This window comes from Phoca vitulina, unplaced genomic scaffold (assembly GCF_004348235.1).
Source record: "Phoca vitulina isolate PV1807 unplaced genomic scaffold, GSC_HSeal_1.0 scaffold54, whole genome shotgun sequence".
Classification (NCBI taxonomy): Eukaryota; Metazoa; Chordata; class Mammalia; order Carnivora; family Phocidae; genus Phoca; species Phoca vitulina.
This window is the reverse complement of record NW_022589757.1, coordinates 7,230,006-7,256,292: the sequence shown is the minus strand read 5'-3', so window position 1 is coordinate 7,256,292 and position 26,287 is coordinate 7,230,006. Positions and strand designations below refer to the sequence as shown.

The 26,287-nt window shown below is 36.8% G+C and overlaps 1 protein-coding gene across 3 annotated transcripts in view; it reads right to left on the bottom strand.

Moving 5' to 3' along the window:
- Nucleotides 1-26,287, bottom strand: part of POU2F1 (POU class 2 homeobox 1) — a 178,157-nt gene that overhangs the window by 96,796 nt on the left and 55,074 nt on the right. For 2 of the 3 annotated variants that reach the window (XM_032389452.1, XM_032389453.1), the window contains one exon: nt 1,771-1,871. The exons of the other annotated variant lie outside the window; for it this stretch is intronic. The gene's annotated coding sequence lies outside the window, so the exon portion shown is untranslated. The remainder of the gene's footprint in view (nt 1-1,770; nt 1,872-26,287) is intronic. 3 annotated transcript variants of the gene reach the window in all.

The following is a 26,287-nucleotide window of genomic DNA, read 5'->3' as shown; positions in this document are numbered from 1 at the left end:
ACTGGTATCAAGCCCTACATCGGGCTCCCTGTTCCGTGCGGAGAGCCTGCTTCTCCCTCTCTCACTTCCCTTGCTTGTGTTCCCTCTCTCGCTGTCTCTCTCTGTCCAGTAAATAAATAAATAAAATCTTAAAAAAAAAAAAAGGAGTTTTCTTTGTACTTTCATCATTACAGTTTCATTTAAATGGTTAATAAGCTTTTATTTATCCCAAGCCAGTCAGACACTTGAATGTATTAATTTTTGAATGATACTCCTTGCTGTAACATTGATTTCTTTCATTAAGATTTAACTAATTTTGAAACGCCTGTCTTAAAAATACTTTCGAAAAATAATCATTGCTTGTTGATCAACTACAGTAAGTAAAAACACGGAGACAAATGTTCTCACGGGAAATATATCTTTAGACTTGCTCTAGTTAGTTTAGTTTAAGAATATGTTTAGAATATACAAATATTTTATAAACACCTTTCTTTTTATTTATTTTTTCTTTTTATTTTTTTTTGGCCAACAGACACATGAAAAAAAAACACCTTTCTTTTTTAGAGGGGGTATAAGACCTATACCTTTAAATCACATTATAAAAAGAGCTAATATGATTCCTATAGTTAAAATCATTACAGAGGAAGACATGGTTTCTCTGCATTACCTCAATATGTATCTAAAATGCTCAGATTTTTGGATGAGTGAATTATGAGAGGAAATTATTCCATAATCAGTAACAGTTAACACGTGATAGGTTGGATTTATGACTAAGTTTTAATTCCAAAAATCAACAGGCTTCACAACAGCTTAGTAATGCACTTTGAAATCAGAGAGAACTGGGTTTTAAACTCCACTTCTAACATCCTAAACTATTAGCACTCTCTTTGAAAGCCTCAGTTTCCTCTTCTGCAAAACAGGTCCAAAATATGCCCAAGGGTTCACCTCAGGCTTAAATGAAGTGTATCTAAAAGCTTTAATGGTACCTGGTAGCTAATTAATGGCTGTTAATACTGTTGTTAATAAAGTATTTTATGTAGCAAAAATAAATCCATTGTGTCTTCTCTGTTCCTACATTAAGTTAATTTTAAGTTATACAAAAGACCCATATGAAATGTCATTATGGTTTGTTTACTCTCTTAGGCATGTTAATTCTTATTTAAGGTACTTAAAAAATAAGAATCTTTAAAAGGCACCAGAGTAGGAATCAAAATATGTAGCCTCTGATCTAAATTCTGACCTCAACTCTACACTGGCTAGCTGAACTTTCTTAAGCAAGTTACTTCATCTCTCTAATCTTCACTTAGGTTATCTGTAACATGGAAAAATGTAGGTAATATTCTGATTACTAGATTAATTCTGTAAAACTATTATTTACAAAGTACTATTAAACTGCCACACAGGGATTATTGCTAATGATATATTATCCAAATAAAGAGAATACTTAATAATATACTTATGTACCTTATTTGCATTAACTTCACAACTTTTTCCAAAAACAAACAGACAAAAAAAAAAACAAAGACAAAACAAAACAAACCAGACCCAACAGAACCTAATCTAAGTACTAGGGCCAATCCTAAACTATTTTCTGTTGCTGGCTAGGGCACAGGCATTCTAAGCATCACTCCATCATATCAATAAATATCAAACAAATTTCAGAGTTAATATCATATATATATGATAAGTCATTTTTATAATCATTCCACAGAATCAAAGGCAATCATCATAAACACCTGGATTTATCAGAGGCTACTAAATTAATAGCTTTTATGAGCAGAAAATATTTACCAGGTATAGAAAGACTGCATTCTTTCTTTGAATTGATTCATTGAAAACTGAGAGTAGTTTGGTAATTAAAAAGGCAGGAAAGCTCTTCTTACTTTTCCAGTCTATGAATACAAAAAGAGAAAAAGGCAAGACTGAGTAAGCTGTATAAAATAACCTAACACTTTATGGGGGAACAATTATACACAGTGGGGAACCCTGGACTACCCACCAAGGTTGTGTTTAGCTGCCTAAACATAAACTGATTAGAGGTAGGCACCACTCTTGTGCCTATTTCCTCATCTACAAAATAGGGATATTAGCACCTGCCCTCATTTCGGAACATGGAGGTAAATTAGAAAATTCATGGAACATGTATTATAAGGTGCTACTCTTTCATAAAGCTGAATAAAATAGCCTACTTATTTTTTTCTTTAAAGAGTATATTTCAGTAATAATAAAAAAAAAACCCCAAATCTAATATGTCACCTCCTTCCAAATTTACAAGTACTACTTCAACTGGCTTTATATATACACATATCCACATACTATATATACATATATACATACGTATACACATATACACACATATATGTTCATAGGTGACAGATCAATATATGTTACTTTCACTGTAAAATATTCTGAAAAAAGGTACAGGATTACATTTTGTCTCTAGAAAACAAGAAATACTTGGCACACACAAGCATGGAAATTCACCATCACTGGTTGACCACCACACTCTTTGCCAGAAAATGTTAGCATCCTGACCAGCAGAAAGTTCAAGCAGCCTTAACCAAGGAAGAGGAGTTGGTCCATGTGCTGACTCTTATTTGCCATATACCTGTACTATATAGCTATGTTTGAATTAGCATAACGAATTAGTACAACTAGTATAAATTAGTATAACTGATTGAGTAGTATAACTTATTAATGAAAAGCATCTAAGTTTTATATAACTGTGCTCTGTAACTCTGTGCTCATGTAACTAGTCCATATAATTTTTTTTCTATACATTCAGTGATGGTCCTAACCATTTATGAAACTCTGAAACAAGGCTTAAGTTCAATGGTGCAAACAAAATCAAATATGTAAATAGTTCAAACTGCCTTCTTTTAAAAGTTATTTTTGTGAGAGAAGGGGTTCACAGTAGCTCATAACACTTGAAAGTAGAGATCAACACAAAATTCTGCCATAATTCTGCAACGGTGGTCAAAAACTAGGACATTTTATTACATTATACAACTGGAAAGAAACTAAATTCTTTCTTTCTTGAAAAGGAGTCTGATCTACATGTACTCCAAATTCTTTAAGAGAATTTTAAAATCATAAAGTTAGGATATTTAATTAAGGATATAAATTAGGATATTTAAATGGATATCCCTAAAACAAAAACAAAACACAATGAGACAAATAAATACACAAAACAAATATAAACTTCAGCATACCCACCAAAGCCCTCCAGAAACATGAACTATAATGAATAAGGAAAACCCACCCAACTCTTCCTCTTTAGACCAGTATGATGGTTACAAACGACAAGCTCTTTCTGGCTGTCCATTGACACATCTACAGACCTTTTACTCTTCTGAAATTTCCCCAACTTAAACTGGATGCAGATGAGCCAGGTGTGGTCCTTACAGCAGTAATCCTGCTAGCCCCTATTGAGTTTCCATGGAAACATGCACAGCTGGCAAGAGCAAAGGCGTTGTACTGGCCTCAGACCCATTTAAAGTTTCAATACTCACCCAGTGAAACAATTATGCTATCTTAGGAAAGAACAAATAGAAAAAAAATCCTATCTTTGGGATCATCAAGCAAAATAATGCGAACTATTTTCGTCTAGCCCAAAAGTGGCTTTCAGCCCAGCAGCAATAATCAGTGCCTCTGTGAAAAGTTAAGAGATGTCAATTACCAAAAGGTAACTACTCTTTTACTAAAGGAATATAATTTAAGAGAGTATTCCCTATGGGTCACTAATGTAATAGCCAACAACCAGAGAGAGAAAAACAATACAAAGTCTAATCTAAACAGTAGTAAATACCATGTATCTCTTCCTTAAATAAATTCAGTATGACTGTTCCCTGCTTTTATTAAACGTAAATGTTTTCACAACAGTGATTCTCAAAGGGCAGTACCTGGATCAGCATCATCAGTATCATCTGGGAAAATTATTAGAAATGTAAATTCTCAGGCCCCACCCCAAACCTACTGAATCAGAAACTTTGGGGGTTGGAGGCCCAGCAATTGGTTTTTTCACAAACCCTCCAGAAGATTCTGATGCATGATAAAGCTCAAGAACCACTGATTTACAGTGTCAAACCTCAGAGAAGACTGATAAATGAAATAGAAAATGCAGTGCTTTATCCCACTGTAAAGGAGAACTCACTGGCTCCTGAATTGAGACTGTTGGCTACTAACTCATTGCCTAAAAAATATGCAGAGATTAGCAGTGGTTCATGTCTCTTCCTACACCTGCCAAGCACAAGAAAAAAAAATTTACAGTGTCTGCTCATGATTACTCAAGGAGAGGAGGGTCCTTGCACATAAGATACTCAGTCCACTACCATTCATAGCCCATTACCAATCACAACCCGTTTCTAATCATTGAGATCTTCAGACACAGGATAAAGAATAATAATTTTTCCAAGATACCAAACATGTAGGTAGGGATAAGTCTGCAGTGTCTACTTGTAAGAACTTAAGGTAGTAGTTCACTTCTTGTAAGAACTTAAAAAAAAAAAAAAGCATACAAGAATGCAGTTCTTCCTTAGTATCTAACTCATTAGACACTTCATGTACTACAAAATACACATTTCATTTTCCCTTTAACTTCAGTACACCATTTATAATTCCTTCCCTATTTCCTTTAAGATAATGGGCAGCACGTAAATCAAATATGAAATATGCTGTTAGAACTAATGAAATAAGGCCAAATGAATAGCTTTCTGTAGCTCATAATTAAAAATAAAGACAAAATAAATTTAAGTAGAAGACTGATTCACAGGTTCCTCATTCTCTATTTGTTAAATGTTGGTGCTTGCCTGGGTCTGTCCTCAGTCCACTCTCACTATACCAGTGATTGCCAAAGTATTGTATTGTCTTTGTGCTACTAGCCAGAACTGATCCCACTTAAAAAAAAAAAAAAAAAAAAATTTTTTAAATTTTTATTATTGAAGTATAGTTGACATCCAATGTTATGTTTCAGTGTACAACACAGCGATTGACAATCCTATACATTACACAATGCTCACCATGAGAAGTGTGGTTCCCATCCACCACCACACAATATTATGCTATTATTGGCTACAATCCTTATGCTGTACTTTTCATCCCCATATTTATTTATTTCATAACTGAAGTTTGTACCTCTCAATCCCTTTCACCTATTTTGCCCATCCCCACATCTCCCTCCCCTCTGGCAACCACCAATTCGTTCTGTGTGTTTATGAATTTGTTTGTTTTCTGTTTGTTCCTTTGTTTCGTTTGTTTAAGATTTCACATGTAAGTGAAATCATACGGTATTTGTCTTTCTCTGATTTATTTCACTTAGCATAATACCATCCATGTTGTCACGAAGGGCAAGATTTCTTTTAATGACTGAATAATATTCCTCTGTGTGTGTGTGTGTGTGTGTGTGTGTGTGTAATCACATCTTCTCTAACCATTCATTATGAACAGATAAAGATGGGACACTTGGGTTACACGTTAATCTTGGCCACTGTAAATAATGCTGCAACAAAGGGGTGCATATATCTTTTCTAATTAGTGTTTTCAGTTTCTCTGGGTAAATACCTAGTTGTGGAATTACTGAATCATACAGTATTTCTATTTTTAATTTTTTGAGGAACCTCACCACTGTTTTTCACAGTGGCTTCTAATTCCATTCATTTTGAGGTTTCACTTTGGACTACACTAAGAGTACATGCTGGTTGCCACTCCAACTGTCCCCATTTGGAGAAGGGTAATGCTGTTTAGCAAATGACCTCAGCTCAAGGGAAAGATCTGAATGATCAATCCCATCCCCTTAGCTACTGACTTGTTCAGGAATAGACCATAATCCAGAACATTACTCAATTCTAGCCGAAATCAAGGACAGAGCTCCTGGGCCTTTCTGGGACAGTTATTCTCACTTTTAGAAGAAAATAAGTGGCTACTCTCCATTCTCTAGATTATAACAAGGAAGCCTATTTCTCCGGCCGCTGCTAGCAGTTGTTTTGCAACCAGCAGGGAAAGAACCTGAGGGCAAAGCAACACAGAGAGCCCAGTCCTGTTGTCCCTGCAGCTTCAGGTCTCTCATGTGAGCCAAGCCAATTCCCTTGTGTTGAAGCCAGATTGTTTCCACTATCTGAAGTTAAAAGTACCCTACAAATAACATATATGTAAGTTATTCAGGAGTTACTAATTTGGTGCTCATCGATTACAATTAGATTAGTTATTGGAGTCTGCTAAGAAATGTGGCTGCCACTTATGTTAGAGGTAACTCTGCAAATCTCCTAATGTACATGCATATAATGTACAAGTTGGAATTTCCAAAATTTGGTCTTGTTAATTGTGCATGATCAATATTAAGTTATAGGTTTTCAGTCTCAATTATTCTTTCCTATTTAGTACATCAATTTAGTTATATATTTGCATATTTGCATCAACATTTCTAACTTACCATACTTCAAAAAAATAGCCTTCATGATAGAAGCCAGTAATGTTCAAAGAGTTCCCATATTTCACAGTAAAGTGCTTTGCATATAAACAGGAGTATGTTAGATGAGTTATATGCATGATTCCACTTTTATCTATATCTATAGGCACATATATATGTACAGATTTATACCAAATGGTTAATATACACTCTGTTTTTTGGTTTCAACTGATACACAGTTTTTGTAAAATTGCCTTATTATTAAACATGTTTTAAATTATTTACTTTTTTAAAGCATTTGACAATACTGGTTTTAAATATAAAGATTTGTTATAGTATGAGAAAGTTCTGTAATTAAGAGGAAACAAGCAAATACAAAGGAAGATTTTCTAGATACAAAGCTCAGGTTGCCCAGGAATAATATAAAACTGGATTTTTTTTTACCATCTCTACATATGGCCCAAATTTAGATCCCCTTTTACCTAAATGCAAAAAAGCTAACTGGATGAACTTTCAAAATGCTGTCCCTGCTCTGAACCTCATACAATAATAGGGTAAATTCTTTGTCAACTCATGACTCAACTGTACGAGTAAACAAATTTTTTTACTTGTACAGTTTGTTTTGAGACAAAATAAAAATGTTAATGGTTTTTTAATATTATGACAGCCACTATAGACCCTTTCTGCACTCTCTTTAGTAGAAAGCAGTACCTCCACAACATACCTCTAGTATAGGTTCTACTTATTTCATAGTTGAACCATTCATCAGAGAACTACAACAAAAAATTAACAATGACCCTTAAGGGGTTCAAAGTGGTAGACAGAAAGGGCTTCTGGTCAATGTGGTAGAGAGAAAGATCTTCTACAACCCATTCACATTATGGTTATGACAACCACCAAGCAACTGGTTCCAAAGAACGCCGTTAAAAAACCATTTTATTACAATTTTGGCCCCTGAGATAATGTTCATACTCCACAAAAATGATGGCAGGAATTTCTAAAGCCCTAGATGAAAATCCTAAAGCCATTAACCGAATGGTAGATGATTCTATAACCCTGTTTACTCAGTGCTCCCTCCAGACAGTAAAGCCAAAATACGTTAGAATTGCCAATAACTTTCAAAGTGGAAAGTCAAGATAAAAATTCCAAACAATGAGGAATGGTTAACAATTATTAGCAAAAGGATCAATACATAGGGAACATTTTAGCTAAATTAGATCAAGAACCTGTCCTGAGTTAGGATTTAGTCCATATTGTCATTCCTCCTTCTCATATAATAGATTGTTACAGAAGAGACTAAAAAGATAGAAAAAAGCATAATCTACCTGTGAGAAGCCTCACTAGCTCTTTCTCCCCAGTTCAGAAGCACCGAGAAGAGATAATTAAGGTAACAAATATTTGTGAGTGCATTTTCTAACATGAATTGGAAAGAAAACAAGTTAGGACAGGGTGACAGGCGTGCCGGATTGGAGGAGCTCCACGCCAGTGGCCCTTCCCCAGGGCAGCCAGACTTCAGTCTGCCCACCAAGAAACCAGAGCACCTACAGTAATGTCACTCAAATAATCATCTACTATCTCACGCTACTGGGGAGACAAAATGAGGCTATTAAAATTCTCTATTCTGGGGCGCCTGGCTGGCTTAGTCGGTACAGCGTGTGACTACTGATCTTGGGGTTGTGTGTTCGAGCCCCATGTTGGGTTATAGAGATTGCTTAAAAATAAAATCTTAAAAAAAAATTCTCTATTCTAAACTTGAATATGCTATTAAACATTAGATTTTTATTTTCACTTTAGAAAACTTCAACAATATGCTAACATGCTATGAAAGAGAATGTTATGCTTAATTTGAAAGAGAGAAGTACCTAGCACCTCCTCCCACCCTTAGAAAACCTTAAAAAAAATGTACTGTACTGTAGACCAGCCCGTACTTAGAAACCATCAACTATCCAGACATCTTTTTTTTTTAAACTATCCAGACATTTTACCATACTGGCTGGGCCCCTTCTTACAAACACACTACTTGTTTGTTCTAAACTAATCTTAATACTAAGAAAAATTAGATAGGCAGATGAAGAGCATAGGCCATTAAAGAAAATAAAAGTGACAGTTAATCATAACATAGCACAGTGTGTATTCATACCACCACTGAACCTTTTTCAGCGTTTCCTTACCATTTAACAAAAATAGTTTAAGCACCACTGTCCTGTATCATTAGATTTAGAATCAAATCTAACATAAAAGGCAACCTTTATCTCTCCTGTCTCTTGCAAATAGCAAAGGATAAAAATCATAGGGTTTTAGAGCACGAGAAATGTTAGCCACAATCAATTTAATCCCTTCACTGTACAAACAAGGAAATTATGTGCAAGGTTGCATGATTTATTTCAGAACACTCTGTGAGTGATGGCACAGCTTAAATTCAGATCCATTTTCTAATTCTTAGTCCATATGAGTGTTCTTCACACTGGCCACCTCCCCTTCAGAAATGCTTAAATTTTCCAACAGTATTATAAAGACACTTTTTAAAAAGTGATCAATTATCTTTTTAAGTACACTGATTATTGGTAATTATTCTCCAAAGATTAACTTCAGAATAAACGTTCATTCATTCATTCAGGCACTCAAATAATTTTAAGAGATTATTATGTGTAAGGCCCTGTACTCTGCTCCATGGGACCAGCGATCAGTCATGATTCTGACCTTGGAAAGCTTCAGTCTGGCAGACTGAAGAGCTAGAACAGACAGCAGAACTTTATAGTAGGAGTAATAGCTAAAAAAAGTTTTTACTTTTTGACAAAAGGGTACAAATATATGCATATTTCAACATAAAAGAGAAAACGTAGTTTTCCTGTGATTTTAAGGGTTTCTTATTTATGTAGAATAACTAAATAGCTAGATATTTATGAAATAAAGTTTATTCTAAAGAAAATAGACTAAATGCTTAAATTCTATAGCATAATTTGAGGTTTTGGATACTGCCTTTAAAGTTTCTTCCCTGTGTAAGAAACTATGATCATTTGTCATTCTCTCTTGTCTCCCTATGTAAAAAAACTAGATGTATACTTCAACTAAGTTTAGCAAATATTCTGATGTTTTTATATTACAGTGGGGTCACTAAAAACTGCCCAAATGAGAATAGACAGACCACATGCCAGCAAATAAATCAAACATCTCCAACCAAATGTTACGGAGTTCACTGGCTGAAAACAGAACAGAGTAAAAATTACAGCAACACTTGTGTCAGTAAAAGATATGAATTTAAGTTATGACAATCTAGTGTGATTTTCATACCATTATAAAATCAAAATCAATTTCTACACAATGTAAGGTCTTTTTTTTTTTTTTTAAGATTTTATTTATTTATTTGACAGAGAGAGAGATAGCGACAGCAGGAACACAAGCAGGGGGAGAGGGAGAAGCAGGCTTCCCGCTGAGCAGGGAGCCCGATGTGGGGCTCGATCCCAGGACCCTGTGATCATGACCTGAGCCGAAGGCAGACGCTTAACGACTGAGCCACCCAGGCGCCCCAATGTAAGGTCATTTTAAACCACCGTATTAATATGCTCTCTCAGCTCTTAACAATACCAAAGAAACAAACACCAAGCTTATATGGCCTCACAGCCTTTGCAATTTCTGTTCCTTCAGCCTAGGATACTTCCGCTCAGGTGGCTTCTCCTCACTATTCTAGGCTGACTGTCATCTCTTCAAAGAGGCCTTCCCTGACCATTCAACCTAAAAAACATGCCCTACCTCCCAAGTTACTATCATGTCACCCTATTTCAGTCTCTTTATATTCTTTTTTTTTAATTTTTTTTATTTCTTTATTTGACAGAGAGACAGAGAGAGCACAAGTAGGGGGAGCGGCAGGCCAAGGGAAAGGGAGAAGCAAGCTCCTTGTCGAGTGGGGAGCCTGATGTGGGGCTCGATCCCAGGACCCTGGGATCATGACCTGAGCCGAAGGCAGACACTTAACGACTGATCCATCTGGGCGCTCCTATGTTCTTTTGATAATTTTAAAACTCATTTACTTGCCCCACTAGAAGGCAAGCTTCCTGAACACAGGCACCTTATTAATCTTGTTCACTACAGCACCCTTAGTGCAGGAGAGAACGTGACAGGTGCTCAAAAATATTTATTAAATAAATAAATGGTGCCTAGAAAGTCTAATAAATAGTAGATCAAGGATATCAACTTAAGTCCACAAAACTCCTTAAAAGAAACTATTTCAAAAATACAGAAAAATCTGTGCTGAGAGAATTCATCTATTGATTTTTGCCCTCCTAACAAAATCCTACTGTAAGTATACTACTGATAGCATATCTGAATTTCAACAGTTAGAAAAAATTCTGTCTAGCAAATACTTTTTTAAAGTCAGGACCATAAGGGAGAAAGAGTAGTTTCCAGTTGTGATGTTCTTGGCCAGTTAGAGTATCAAGTTCTATTTTATTTATTATGTTTAATGATTTCCCTAGATTAGCACGGGTTCTCAGAAACAATAAATTTAGAACTGTCTTCTAAATAATGGATGTAAAATCTGAAAACATTTTGAGTAGGAAGTCCAGATTCAAATATAAATCAAGAGTGACATTTAGGATCTTGGTGAACAGGGGGTAAAGTCAGTTGATACGTAAATTAAAATTTGCTCTGCAACCAATAAACAGAAATCTTTCAAGAAATTCAGCCATTGCAAATCACATCCAAGAGACTGAATGCGCCTCCTAACTTCGTGAAATAAGACTAATCATGTTGGGAGTCCTGTTGAAATTCCAGCTTCTCTTGAAAAATTCTGAATTAAGAAGTCAATTCCTCTCTCAATTCCTCTCCTTGCCATGGAGGAACAAGAGAGCATACTGTTTCAGGAAAATCGATGGACCAATTATCTGTCAATCAAGCATCTACTATGTACCAAGGTCTTAAAACAGTTGTGTAAAGTTACCAGCATCTTTGCTTACCACCCATTCCCTTTTGAATCTCGGTCTTTCCATCTGAGTTCAATTTCCTTCTTTAAGTACATCATCTAAAAGTTCCTTTAGTGAAGGTATGATGGGAGTGAATTCAGTTTTTATTTGTTCAAAAATGTCAATTCATCTTTATTCTCAAATAAAAGTTTAGCTGGGTAAAAATTTTAAGGTTGACAGTTATTTTCTCTCAGCATTTTATAATTTCCATTGCTGCTACTGAGTACTGTGAAATGTGGCTCTTAATGAGCAATGATCTATTCTTCCTGTCGCCTATTAAAGATTCTCTCTTTATATTTGATCTTCTGCAGTTTCACTATAATATATCTAGGGATAGAATTTTTATCTATCCTACTTAGGGATTCATTGTGCTTCCTAAAGCTGAGAATTCATGCCTTTCATCAATTCTAGAGAATTCTCAGCCAGTATGTAGTATTTGAATTGATAATAGCTGAGAACTACTTCTGTTCTCTCTGAACTCCAAAATTAGATTCATTTTAAACCTTCTCATCCTATCCTCCAGATCTCTTACCTTCCCATTCCTGTCTTTCATCTATAACTACTAGTACTACATCTGGTTAATCTCCTGAGCTCTATCATTAATTCACTCTTTAAAAAGTTTGTAATCCACTATTAACTTGTCCACTGAGTTTCTAAATTTCAATTATTAGTTTTTTCCTTTCTAGAAATTGTTTCTTTGCCAAATCTGCGTTGTCATTTTTTACTTTGTTTCTTGCCCATGTTTTCAATCCCCTTTTATAAAAATTAAAACATTTGTAAATTAATTTGAATGATAATAAATCTGATTAATTCCAATAATCTGAGGTCCTTGGCGATGGGGAGAGTCTACCTCTATTGTTGGTTGTTTTGTTAGCTTGTTCCTTCCTAGGTTCTATAATTTGGGGATACAGTCTCTGGAGGAGGAGTCTGAGAAGCCTGGGTTGAAAGTACGTTCCTTCAAAAGGACCATCTATTTGCCTCTACCCCACTGAGGCACTTTTACCCCAAGATCACTTTTATTTCTTATTCCTGGGTTTCCCAGACCACACAGGTGGCATAAATTCAGACTTGGAACTTGTATTTTAAAAAGAGCTCTGGTATGAATTCTCAGGAAGACATCTCCCTAGATCTAAAGTTAAAAACTACTTCATCGCTATACTTTGCCAGTGGGTGGATTTTTTCCTAGCCTACCCCTTTGCTATGGGTATAGGTATTCAAGAGTTACAACTTCATGAAGTGATCTCTGCTCCATTTCACCACCCTGAAGGGTCTAGTCTTCATTCAAACAGAAGGCTCTGGAATGTGGCTTGGGCAGAGACCCTTGTATTAGCTAGATGATCATACCCTCTCCTCTTCACTGGCCCTGGGGAAATCCCCTATATCCTTAATCTTGCAAGAAAACGTTAAAGGGATATATCACAGGCATTTGCAGGAATTTTGCAGAATATTTCAGAATAACCTAGTGTAGTGCCAGAAGTCTCTGAGAGTTTTAATCGCTAAAACAAGCAATTTCAATCTTTACAAGCGAGCTTTAAGTGAGTTTTGTCTGCTCCTCTGCATTTCCACAGCCCAGAGCACACTGCCAGGGCTCTTCTTTACCCCACCTGCCATGCGGTTGACCGTCTCCTCCCTGCCCTGGTTTCAACAGACACTCCGAGTATTCAGCAACCCAAGGGAACACATGAACAATGACAATACCTCAGCAACTCCTGCTTTGGCTACAAGAAAGTAAGAATTAGCAGAGTGTTTCTTTAGCTTCACTATAACTTTGGAAATAAGGATCAAGGGCAGTGACATGATTCGCACTTGCTCTCTGCAGTTTTTTGAGAATGAAGGACTACAAAGGTTTTGACAAAAGCTCTAAACAGGACAGCAGGAATGGAAACTTACTGGTTGATTCTGGGCCATGTATGACAGTAATCTAGAAAAGAGATGATGGTGGCTTAAGCTCAGATGGTAGCAAAAGGGACAGATTCCATATGTGGTTTAGAGGTAGAGCTGACAGGTGTTGGATTTGATGAGGGATGAGAAAGGTATTGCCTCTGCAAGTCTAGAGAGAATGAACTAGAATAAAGAGATGAAAGTAACAAAAAGGGAACATATTTCAAGTTAATATTAAGGGAGAACTATTTAAAAATCAGAACATTTATTTAAAAATGGAATCAATCTGAGTATATCACTTCCAGTTACAATTTTCTCTGTATTGCATTTGATGGGTACGAGGAGGTCAAACTGAAGCAGTGCATCGAGGATTCTACTATCTGGCCATAATTTTTTCCAACCTTTCCTTTCACTATCCTTTTACCTTCCCCTAATCTCTTATTAAATGGAATTACTCAGATTCATGATTTTCTGTGACTGCCCTATATCCTTTCCTTTGTTCCTCTACTCCTGTAGTCAGAAACCCCTCTAAATATTTGGATTCTACCCATCTTTCAAGAGCTAGCTCCACTGCCAGGTCTTCAGTGAAGCCTGCCCTGAACAATCTCCTTGAGAAGATTATCTGTGCCTTATTCAGCTCTGCAGCTTCCTGAAAATCTACCAACAGTGTCCTGTCTGAAGAAGAAATTTAGCAGCTGAGAAATTAACACTTGACAAGGATACTAGAGAAGGAATTAAGTTCTTATAAGGGAGGCTTGGGCTTGAACTCTGATAGCCCCTCTAATTCTAAGGTTTTGTGATTCCATAAAAACTCTAGTAAAATAGTCTTAAGATCTACCTGAAGCACTGTTTGTTTTTTAATTCGGTAAATATTTATTATCCACTCTTCATGTACCAGATACTGTGGTACGTAGGCTTAAATGTGTTTAATCCTAATAAAACTCTATGAAGCCTTATTCTCTTCTTTCTTTTACAGATGAGGAAATCTATGCAGACTGTCCTAATACAAATGCTATCCAAAAGTGCCAGAATCAAGGCACAAACTTGATCTTCCAATTTCAAGCTTACTGCTCTTATACTATCACCACAGCTGACAAATGATTTAGAGTATCATTTAATTTCCACATCTAAATAAATAAGAAAAAATACAGTGAAAATATCATAGACAGGAATGAACCCAGTATAGATAGCAAATAGCCACAAGTTATTCTTTTATACTTGCAACAGAATTTGTGTTTCAGCAAAGCAAATCAACTCATCCACTCAGCAGGTTCAATTCAACACATATTTATTGTGAAAGGCATTAACAGAATTCTAAAAGAAAAAGTCTAAGAAAAATACTAAAACAGAGAATCTACCATTGTAAGTATTAAAGCTCATGGTAGCATGAAGGAAAATTTTATAGCTTAACACTAAAGATTAAACATCAAGTTATTCCCCATTTTAGGTTAAAAAAAATCCCTTTTAAGAGAAAAATGTAACCTAATATTGACATAAAGTCTTTTCCACAAAGCAGTGTTTTAGAGCAGGGTTTTACCTCCAGATCAGAATACAGAGGTGAGAACTACATATATTAAAATGCATCAATCTTAGTTCCATCAAAGAACATCCATTAAGCTAGGACAGCAGGAGATGCAGCGCAGTCTACCAGAGAGCAAAAAGTGTGGAAGCCAAAGCACTGGGCTTCTAGCTTTCACTATACTACTAACTGCCTTTGTGATTTAAAGCAATTGACCAATATGTGAAATACATTTTGGTACTTTCATATTAGAAATACGCAAATGGTTGCCAATTAACTTAAAAAAATTAATTTTAAAAATCAGTATTTATTATAATTGGACATTAGCTTTAAGACAGACACGATTTAGAGCAAACAGAAAGTTGAATCATTAAGGAAATAAAATGGAAAAGAACTTATTTCAATGCCATAAATAGAAAATAAGATAGAGGGTAAACTGCTTTGGCCAAAGTCCCTAAGAATGGTGAAAATAAATATTAAAGACTCTGGTTTAAATTTACTATACTCAGCCTGCTCTATTTCTACAAATCTATACAAGCAAAATACATGAAGCCAGTTAAACTCAAAGTCAGTATTTACTATTTGTTTACTAGCATGGATGCTCAGGAATGCCTCATGGAAAACACAGACTACTTGTAACTTTTCATCCTTACAACCTATAGGAGCTAGCAAATTCTTGTCTTCTATCCCATGTTGATACCTGGGCATTTGAACAGCATTCTTGTATCCAACTTTTCAAACACAATAGAAAAATGCAGGACCTGAAAATGTCCCTACAATCAAAGAACAGTCTAACCCCATGTTACCAAATGAGAAAGCAACTATTTTGGACTCTCTATTGACTTTCCTTTTTTGGCGGGGTGGGGCGCAGAGGGTGAGAGAAAGAGAATCTTAAGCAGGCTCCAAGCCCAGCTCAGAGCCCGACAAGGGGCTCAATCTCACCACCCTGAGATCATGACCTGAGCTGAAATCAATAGCGGTACACTTAACCAACTGAGCCGCCCATCCAGGTGTCCCTCTCCATTGACTTTCATATTTTCACAATATTGCTGCCATTTCTTCTCACAAATACCCACAATTCTGATCTTTATAACCTACTCATATACCTATCTATCCAACCATCCCATGTAAGCATCACTATATCTGGCATGCAGCTCAGACATCAGTAAATGTTTTCTGTGAATAAATGTATCAGAGGTAGTAAATATTTTAGGCTTTGTGGGCCCATGATCTCTGTTTACATACTTTTACCTGTTTTGTTTTCTTTTTCCCCTAAATAACCCTTTTAAAATGTAAAAACCATTCTTATACCTCAAGGGCCTTACAAAAACAGGCCACAGTTTGGACTTGGCTAACTACCCCTGACTTAGTGGATGCCCAATAAGTATTTTTTAATAAAATTTAAGTTGAGTACAATTTAGTCCCTTCCTCAAAAAAGCTCACAATGCAGTGGAAAAGGGAACATGTAAACTAGTGATTCAGTACCAGTAACATCTGCTACGAATGAGGTATGCATAAGATAACAACAGATTAGTGCTCGGTAAGTGTTAATGTGTGCCAGGCACGCTATTCCACGTGTTTGACATATGAACTAATTTACTCTCACAAGAACAAGCCTATAAGGTAAGTTCTATTATTACTCCTATTTTACACGAGAAAACTAAATGATACAGATACTTAGTAAATTGCCCACGGAGACCTAATCAGCAAACAGCAGGGCTGTTTTGAGCCTGGAGAGTCTGCCTCTGGAGCAAACCCTGCATTTAGCCTCTCTACTAGGATGCTAAAGGGGCAGAGAAGAGATGCAACATCTGAATCCAAGAACAAAGTCGGAGCAGGCTTCCTTAAGAAATAGAAACAAGTGAAACAAAGAATACTGGGGTAGACAAGCACAGAAAAAGCAGAACATTTTCGACTACACTCCAACTAAAAATAAAGGAAAAAAGAAAATGTCAAACACAGGAAGGGAAAGAGGTGTGACAGGCATGACAAGCCCAGGAAATGGCAAATCTATGAGATGGTCAGAGTGAAGGATGAACAGGTGCCAGGAGATGAGGGTAGAAAGGTGGGCAAGGACAATATCAAGTCCTCAAATTGAACTTTCAGCTCAACTTAAAGTTTAAATCTTGTCCTTAAAGCTGTATGGGTTTTAAGCAAGAGTAATGTAATTAGTAATTTTAAAAGCCCATTTTTTGATAGTTTACTTGGTAGCTGTATGAATACAGGTTATAGGGGCTAAATCTGAAAACTGAACCAACGCATGAACCCAAGGCAAGAGTGGAAGCTAGAACTAAGGTAGCAGCCAAGAGAATGGATAAGAAACAGGTATAAACAATAGTAAGAAGGAAGGTTTGGTACTATTCTAATAGTTAAGTGAAGGAGATGAGCAGAGTGACTGCCAGTTTCAAGCTGGAGCCCTGAGTAGGTAGGTGGTGGTGCTACACAGGAAAACGAGCACAAGAAGGGAAAATGTGGGAGTGAAGGGAAGAAGAAGGAGTTTGAATATGTTTAAGTTGATGTGCCTATAGCAGAGTTTTAGCAAATAGTTGAATTTACGGGTCTGGAATAAAGAGCACCCCTATGTTTACTACAGCATTATTTACTACAATAGCCAAATTATGGAAGCAACTAAAACCAAGTGTCCATCCATAGATGAATGGATAAAGATGTGATACATACATATATATGTGTACACACACACACACACACACACACACACACACACACACAAAATGGAATATTACTCAGCCATAAAAAAGAATGAAATCTTGCCATTCGCAACACAGAGGGATCTAGAGGGTATCATGCTAAATGAAATAAGGCAGCCAGAGAAAGACAAATACTATATGATTTCACTCATATGTGGAATAAGAAACAAAACAAATGAAAAAAGAAAAAAAAGACAAACAATATAAAACTGATGAATTATTGAACTGTACATCTGAAACTGGTGATGTACTATATGTTGACTAATTGAATTTTTAAAAAAAGACAAAAAAAACAGACTCTTGGGGCACCTGGGTGGCTCAGTCGGTTAAGTGACTGCCTTCGGCTCGGGTCATGATCTCAGGGTCCTGGGATCAAGAGCCCCACATCGGGCTCCTTGCTCAGCGAGAAGCCTGCTTCTCCCTCTCCCACTTCCCCTGCTTGTGTTCCCTCTCTCACTGTCTCTCTCTCTGTCAAATAAATAAATAAAATCTTTAAAAAAAAACAACAAAAAACCAGACTCTTAAATATAGAGAGCAAACTGGTGGTTCCCAGAGGGCAGGTGGGGGTGGGGGAGCGGTGAAACAGGTGAAGGGGATTAAGAATAATAGTACACTTATCATGATGAGCACTGAATAATGTATAGATTTGTTGAATTACTATATCACACACCTGAAACTAAGATAACACTGTATGTTAACTATACTGTAATTAAAAAAAAAAGTATGCAGAACACTTAGCCAGGCATCTGGCATTATAGAAATTTCAGTAACAGTTACTAGCTGTTAAAAAACAAACAAACCAAAAAACTTGAAATCAAGGGAGAAGACAGAGCAGGACATATAAATTTGAGAGTTAAATTGCAGATGGTATTTGCAGCCAGGAACATACCCAGGGAATGAGAGTAGGAAGAAGAGAGAAAAGGTTTGGTTGTGAGTCCTGGGCACTCTAACATTTAGAGGTCAGGAAGATTAAGGAAGATCCAAGCAATGGAAACAATTTGAAGCCACAAACTGGCATTCTTGAGCCTGGTTTATAAGAGTCCTATCTAAAGACATGTACTGATAAATGGGGTTCTGAACCTGTCAGGCTGGAGACTAAATCTTGAACTTTGGCATAAAAGCTATGACAACAAAACCTATCTTGTGAGGCCTTTTCCAGGGATCCCCCACCACAGTGGCCAATCTGTTTCCATTTGAGTTTCTGCCCTTGACTCACCGAATCCCTGTATCAACTCTGGATGTAACTATTATTACACTCATTTTATAGGTGAAGAAACTGGGGTGGGGGGGTGCTCAGAAAAGCAAGATAATTTGCTTGATGTCACATGGGAAATTAACGGAAAAGCTGGGATTAGATCCCTGATATGTTTAAACTAAATTTATTATTGTCTTCCATTGGGAATAAAGTGATCTATTGAAAAAAAAAGATAACATTGACAGCAGGGTGGTCACTTTAGGGATGTGTTTGTATGCATCATGGTGAATTAGATTAACCTGAGCTGAATCTGTGTTCCTATTTGTTTTATGGAGGAAGGGGTGGAGATAGGATTATAAACGCGGGTTTCTATTACCAGGTGGCCTTTATTACACTTTGTGCTAGAACTTTGTTTCTCAACCTCAGCGCTACTGACATTTTGGCAAGTCTTTGCTATGGGAACTACCGTGTGCGTTGTAGGATGTTTAACTGCACCCCAGGCCTCTAACCACTAGATGCCAGTGGTGCCCTTCTCCCCCAGCTTGGGGCAATGCAATAAAAAATGTCCTCCAGACAGTCAAACGTCTCCGGAGAGACAAATGTGCCCACATTTGAGAACACTGATCTAGACCCATACAAACGGATTGAACATCCTCTTTTCTGTGCTTCCCTTTCCAGCTCTGAACTCTCCTCTTAAACTAATCCTGATTCCTGGAATGCTCTTCCACATTCAGCAGGCCAATCTTTTGTTATTCAAACAACCCTTAAAACCCCCTTTTAATAAATCTCAAGTACCATAATTATATCCCAGGATTCTAAAAACATGAATATTTACATTCTACTGGAAGGCATTCTCCACTGGATCTGATCTTCAGTTTGCCAGTAAATTTGTTTAAGGACATGCTGATAAATTGTGGGGGTGTTTTTTATTTTTCATTTGTACAATATCTAGTTCTCCAAATCCTTAAGAAGTTCTAGTGTTCTTCAAATTAATAGCTACCATTTATTGAGCCCTTACTCTGGTTCATAACGGTTCTAAACACTTTGCATACATTATCCTCCAAAGAGCCCAGTTTATAGATGAGGCAGCCAAGACACAGAGGAAGGGAGCCCAAGACTCAGATGCAGAGAGTCTGACTCTAGAAGCCCATTTCTCAAACCCTACTCTACCCTGTGTCCCAAATGTTGATTAAAAAAAAAAAACACAAAAAACCTCTGCTTCTCTTTATTCCACCTATTCAAGATTTTATAACCTGTGATCACATACAATCTCAAGGTTTTATTTGTGTTGTATTTCTTGTTCTTTTGTTTTCCCGTAACAGCGTAAGAAAAACAGTTAGACACAGTTCACACAGACGTGTCTGACAAAGGCAACAAAGAACATTTTTCGAGCCCAGCACAAGGCCTAGAACACAGCTGTTCCTCAATAACTACTTGAATGAATGCCTCAACGTCCTAAATTTTTATAATAATCCAGACTGAAGTGTTGCCAATTATTTTGTCTTTCTGGTCCTTAATCATCCCTCTTCTGGACCTTCCTTCTTTGCCAAAGCAATGTGTCCAAATCTACATATAACATACAGAGATCATTTTGGTGTAAGAGTAGAAAAAGATTTTCTGTGTTTCCAATAACCTTTCTTTTGGAATCCAGAACTAGTCTTTTGGTCACAGTACATCAATCTGCTATTTGCAATAATAATAAACAATAACTTTTCAATTCTCTTCCCTAGCAATAGCTTGGAAGCCATAATCCTACAAGTGTTAACTAGAATATTTTCCCTAAACACCTTATTTTAAACTTGCACACCATAGCTCTTTTGCCGCTATTCCTTATTCAGACAATCGCAGTCTTAGGCATTTTGCTACTGGGAGAGTATTCTGAAATACTGTATGTACATTTTAAGGAAAACTAGTCTATAAATGGACCTCTGGAGAACTGTATAACTTACATTTCTTCATCTAAACCAGACCCAAATGAAAACTAAACGCTCCACCCTCCTCCTATGGGGATGCAATCTTAAAGCATTTAAGGCACTTAGCTTGGTGGGATGGGGGCAGAGGGACACTATTTATATGAATGCCTTTGATAATATGATTTGCATTAGTGTTACCTGGCACTTTAAAAGCACTTAATAGATGTGAGTCCCAAGAGTTCCTACTTTATTACTACAACACTTAGCATAGTAGCAAGCACATATGGACACTTAATAAATGCCTTTAGCATGAGGACAGCTTGATATCTAAGAAGCTGGTAATCTAGCACAATTAACTTCAGGGAAGGGGTTAGAAGAAAGATCATCCTTTTTATGCTTAGCTGGGGCTGAAAAATAAAGGTTAAGACTGGAAAGAACATGCAAAGGAAACCATCTCAATGAAAAGGGAAGGAAAGTCAAACATTCACAAAAGCCTAATTTAAAATAATTTTAAAGAAAAGCAAAATTGGTTTACAACACACTTTGATACTCACCTTCAAAATAAAAAAAAAGAAAGAAAGAAAAAGAAAGGGTCATGTAAAAACCTAATGTCAACTATCTTTGTAAAGGTAACTATCATAGTACTACTATTCATACTGTAGAGGCCAAAGGCAGGCTGCCCAAGATGGCGCACTTTGGCATGAACATTATTTTGAGTTAAAAGTAATCCAAACCCAGCAGGTTCAGGAAAAGCTCTTTACCTGCCCCTCAAAACTGTTTTACCAGCATGAAAGCTATTAATAAAGATTCTTTTTTGCAATCTGAGCAATAGGGCAACACCTTTGTTTTCTAAACATCTCCTCACCTTCTTCCTATTAATGCATTTTCTCCCTTTGGTGCCCTCAGGCCCCTACTACTCTCCCTAGCTCAAATAAGCCTCACTGTCTTTGGAATTTCATGTCTATGTGGATTCCCCATACATATGCTATTAAATTTTATTTTCTCCTATTAATCTATCTCATGTCAACTTGATTCTTAGTCCAGCTACCAGGACCTGGACGGGCAGAAGAAATTCTTCCTCCCCAACAATACCTTTAAGTGATTTTGGCTGATACTGGCACAGAATAAATGACTGCAGAAATTGTTTTGTTGAGAGCCTAACAACATGTTCACTAATGGGAAGTGTTCAGGATTATTTTTCCACATTCTCCAAATGAATAGACCAGCTAATAAAATCTCAAAAACAAAACAAAACAAAACAAAGAAAAATCAAGCTCAAATGTCAAACATCTTTGCTACCTATCATGTCCACTTTTATTTTCACAAGACCAACAGGGGAAGTTTTATTTCTAACATCACAAATTTATACTATATTTTAAAATACAAATCATTTTATTAAGTCCAAATTCTTAGCCTATGTTTCCAATCGTAATTCCAACTAATCACCACCTTTTTCTCACTCTACACAAGTGAAGGGGTTCAGAAAGAGCCTCCCCAAAATGTGTCACTTTGACATGTGGATTATCTTGAGCTGAAGATGAAAGGCCCTAAAGATTCAGAAAGAGTTTTGTTTATTTACCTCCCCTGTAACTGTCTCTAAGATACAGGGCCTGGTCCAGGAAGAGAGCTACCACTAGGGACAACCACAAAGAGCATGGGCTAGGCATGGTAAGCTAGGGGGTGTTTGCAGGGCTTGTTTGTTCAGCTTCTTCTCTGTGTCCCATTGTATCCAATGACAAACATTTGTTTATCAAACATTTGCTCTTCTCATCTTCCTGAGAAACTGTCTTCCTATGCTTTGAGGCCCCAGACCCCTACCCCCTCCTCCCTAGGCCAGGATGCATATAACGCTCCACTGCCTTTTGGAGCCTCTCTCCTGTTAATCTGTCTTATGTAAATTTAATTAATAGTCAAAAGAACCTAGAAGGGTAGAGGAAACCTGTTAATCTGTCTTATGTAAATTTAATTAATAGTCAAAAGAACCTAGAAGGATAGAGGAAAAATTTTTCCTCCCCTACACAAGAAACCTGCTTGCTAAGCCTTCTACTTGATCCCATTCATCGTTGCCCAACTCCAACCAATATTGGTTTGTTCCCTTTGGAACATTTATGCTGTAGTTCCTTCTACCAAGAATTGCATTTCTGCCCCCAACTCTAAATCATATCTCTTCTCACCTTTTAAATATTCCTCAAGCTCTTATAACTAATTTATCAAGTATTTCAATAGTTATCTGAGTTGCAAGGGTAGGTCACAGGTTATTCCCTTAACTCTGGTATATGTATTCTATCATGGCTGGGAAGACATCTACAAGAAAAAGAAATGGTTCAGCATAAACCTACATTTGAAAACTTGTAACAGCTCTTGGTCTGCATCTTGGAGCACAAGGCAGTTGTATTATATTTGTAAAACAAGGGACTGAATTTCTTCATCCATGTTAAATCCTTTTTTTCTTTCCCCAATTATGTTTGCTAAGTCTCATCCATTAATGGCATTTGTTACATATTGCCAACCTCTACCAAATACCTGGGCAGTATTCTACATATAATGTGTGATCATTAAATACTGTCAGGCTTATGCTGTAAGGGTTGAGTACCATCATGATAGGGGAAAGAGAAGAACTTGGGGACACAAACCTTATTCCAACAGTATTTGAATACCTTTAACATGCATAATTATGTATAAATTAAAGAGCACTTATTTAACTAATCAGTCAAGTGAAAAAATAGCTTTCAAGTGAACACTTTATTTATATAAATAAAGTGCATTGTTTAAAGAATCACACTCAAAGACCCAAATACATAACCATGTGAAACAGAGGTCTTGAAAACCAAATCTAAGTTTAAAATTATTTTAAATTCCATTATCATAGAAAGATAAATGAAGGGGAAATAGCTAATTAAAGTCTGCAAAGTGTCTGGCATAATATAAGCCCTCAAATGTTTGCTAAATTAAAGCAAAATCCCTAAGTCGGCATATCTTCTTTTAGGAAACATGTCAGGACAGGTAAAATGGAGTTCCCAGACAATGTGAATAGATTCAAGTCCAGCTCAGAAATTGGCTGATTTTACTAGATCGTTAGTTTCTACCTTGCGGTTGAATGATAAACATAATATTATCCTTAACTTTTAGGCCTAAAAAGATTGAGGCCTAAGATTTCTTGAAAGTAAAATTTATGGACCAGTGATGGATATGACTAAAGGCGAACTTTAGTCATTTAACCACTATTTATTTATTAAAGATTTTATTTATTTGTTTGACAGAGAGAGCACAAGCAGGGGGAGCAGCAGAGGGAGACGCAGGCTTGCTTCCCCTGACGCGGAACTCGATCCCAGGACGCCAGCCGGGATCATGACCCAAGCCGAAGGCAGACGCTCAACCGACTAAGCCACCCAGGCACCCCATTTAACCACTATTTATTAATTACCTACCAGGTGCCAGGTGCTGGAGATACTGGGAGTTCAGCAATGAATAAAACAGACAAGGTTCCATCCCTCTTGGGAGTTTTCAGTCTCATCACAGACATAAATAATGATAAATTATGATAAATGCTATAAAAGGAAAGCATATATATCAAGAAGCAGTTTTTCTATGGAAACTCTGTGTTGAGATTTGAAGAATGAAATGGAATTGACTGGGCAAAAGGGGATGTGGAAGGTCAGAGCATGGGACCTGCGAGGACATGAACAAAGGTGAGCCTGGATGGCTTAAGGGCTAAGAGGGAGGGCAGGAGGCAAGGAGGGAAGGCTGGAGAAGCAGACATGTGATATGTCAGTCTTTATCCTAAGAGCAGTGGGAAATAATTTTCAGCAGGAGAATGATATGACTGGGTTTGTATTTTCAAGCGATCATCCCAGCTTCAGGGTAGAGAATCAGTTAAAGGAAGACTGGGGGGACTGGTATTATACTGCAAGACAGAGAAGCTGCCGCTCTTTAGATGGGGGCGGCAGAGACCATGGCCAGAGAAATGGGCAGATTTGGGAATTCCCAAAGAATATAAAATACACAAACTTTGCTATAATAAGGACTTGGGATGTGAGTGTGAGGGGCTATTGGGAATGACTCCTAGGTCTTTGACCTGGTGTTAAGAAACCATTATTGGTGGGAGCATGGTTTCTCCTCACCAAGCTACTCCCGGACAAGAGCATCCTCCACCCCCAACCATGGCCTCTGATGTATGTACACAGATGCATTTATTCAACAAGTATTCTGAGCACCTACTGAGCTCTGTTCACTGTTGAGGCGCTGGGGATAGCACAGAGAACATGCCAATACCTGTGCCCTCACGGAGCAGACGTTCCAGTAGGGGAAACCATGACTTTTAAAAAATACACATAAACATAAATGTTAAGGAGAAAAATTAATTAAAAAGGAAATGAAGCTATTAAATAATGAGACTGGATTTCTTGTGTGGTTTAATCAGTCCTATTTCTTTATCACAGACATATCAAGGGAAGTTATCAAACAGTAAAATGAAACTCCTAATAATTTACAGGAAAAAAAAAAAAACACAAGACAATCACTGCAAGAATAACAAAATAAAATAAAAATTAAACCATTCTTCTATAGTCCTTACAAAAATACTGTAATTCCTCTGTTAGGCAAATTGATAATGCTCCTTACCGCTACCTACCTTACCTCCCTGCTGCAATATGTACAAGTACTTCCAAAAGGAAAAAAAAAATAGAAAGAAAGAAAACACTACTGGTCTCATCACAGTGCTTCTACCATCTATAATTATTACATTCATTTGACTAAAGTTAATTTAACCCTGGAATTCAGCAGCAGCAAATCTGAGGGCTAAAAACAGCATGTTCTAAACGAGTATCTTCAAAAAGACAAGAAAAAAGGCTAAAAACAAGAAAGGACTGCAAAGGAAAGTGGGAGGAGTGCCAATATTCTTAGATGGAGATGTTGGCATTAATGAAAAGTGACAAGAATTCTTACAAAAACTGATTTGTAAAAAAAGAGTAACTTTACCAAAATTCATGGTTTATACACACAACTGAACTTATTAACAAATAAGAACCAAACTACTTTAACCCCCCAATCTTTTTGATGGCACAGTTGAGTCTATAGAGAGTTAATCCTAATTACCAAATGTATTAACTATGTTAAAACTCAGGGTAATAAGTAAATATTAAAGTTTTCTAATGCAGAGTATAGCACCAAATACATATAGCAAACTCTTTAATAATCAAGTCCAATAAAATAACATAAATAGGTAACTTATTTAAAATCAAATCTGCCTCTTCAATACTGCCACATCTCCTATACAAATTTACCAAAAAAGGTATTATTTCAGGCAATAGTCAGAACTAGCAGGACAAGAAAAAAAATTAGGAAAAGGAATGATCTAAAATAATCAAACTGGGGCGCCTGGGTGGCTCAGTCTGTTAAGCGTCTGCCTTCCGCTCAGGTCATGATCCTGGGGTCCTGGGATCCAACCCCATGTCAAGTCCCATCATGGGCTCCCTGCTCAGTGGGGAGTCTGCTTCTCCCACTCCCTCTGCTGCTCCCCCTGCTTGTGCACACTCTCTGTCAAATAAATAAATAAAATCTTTAAAAAAAAAAAAATCAAATAAAATAATCAAACTGAGTACTATTATAGTTCTATAGCCATATGGATTTTTGACAGCTTCAGAATTCTCTATCCAGGCACATTATTATAAAACTCCTTAAACTTGGGGCACCTGGGTGGCTCAGGCGGTTAAGCGGCTGCCTTTGGCTCAGG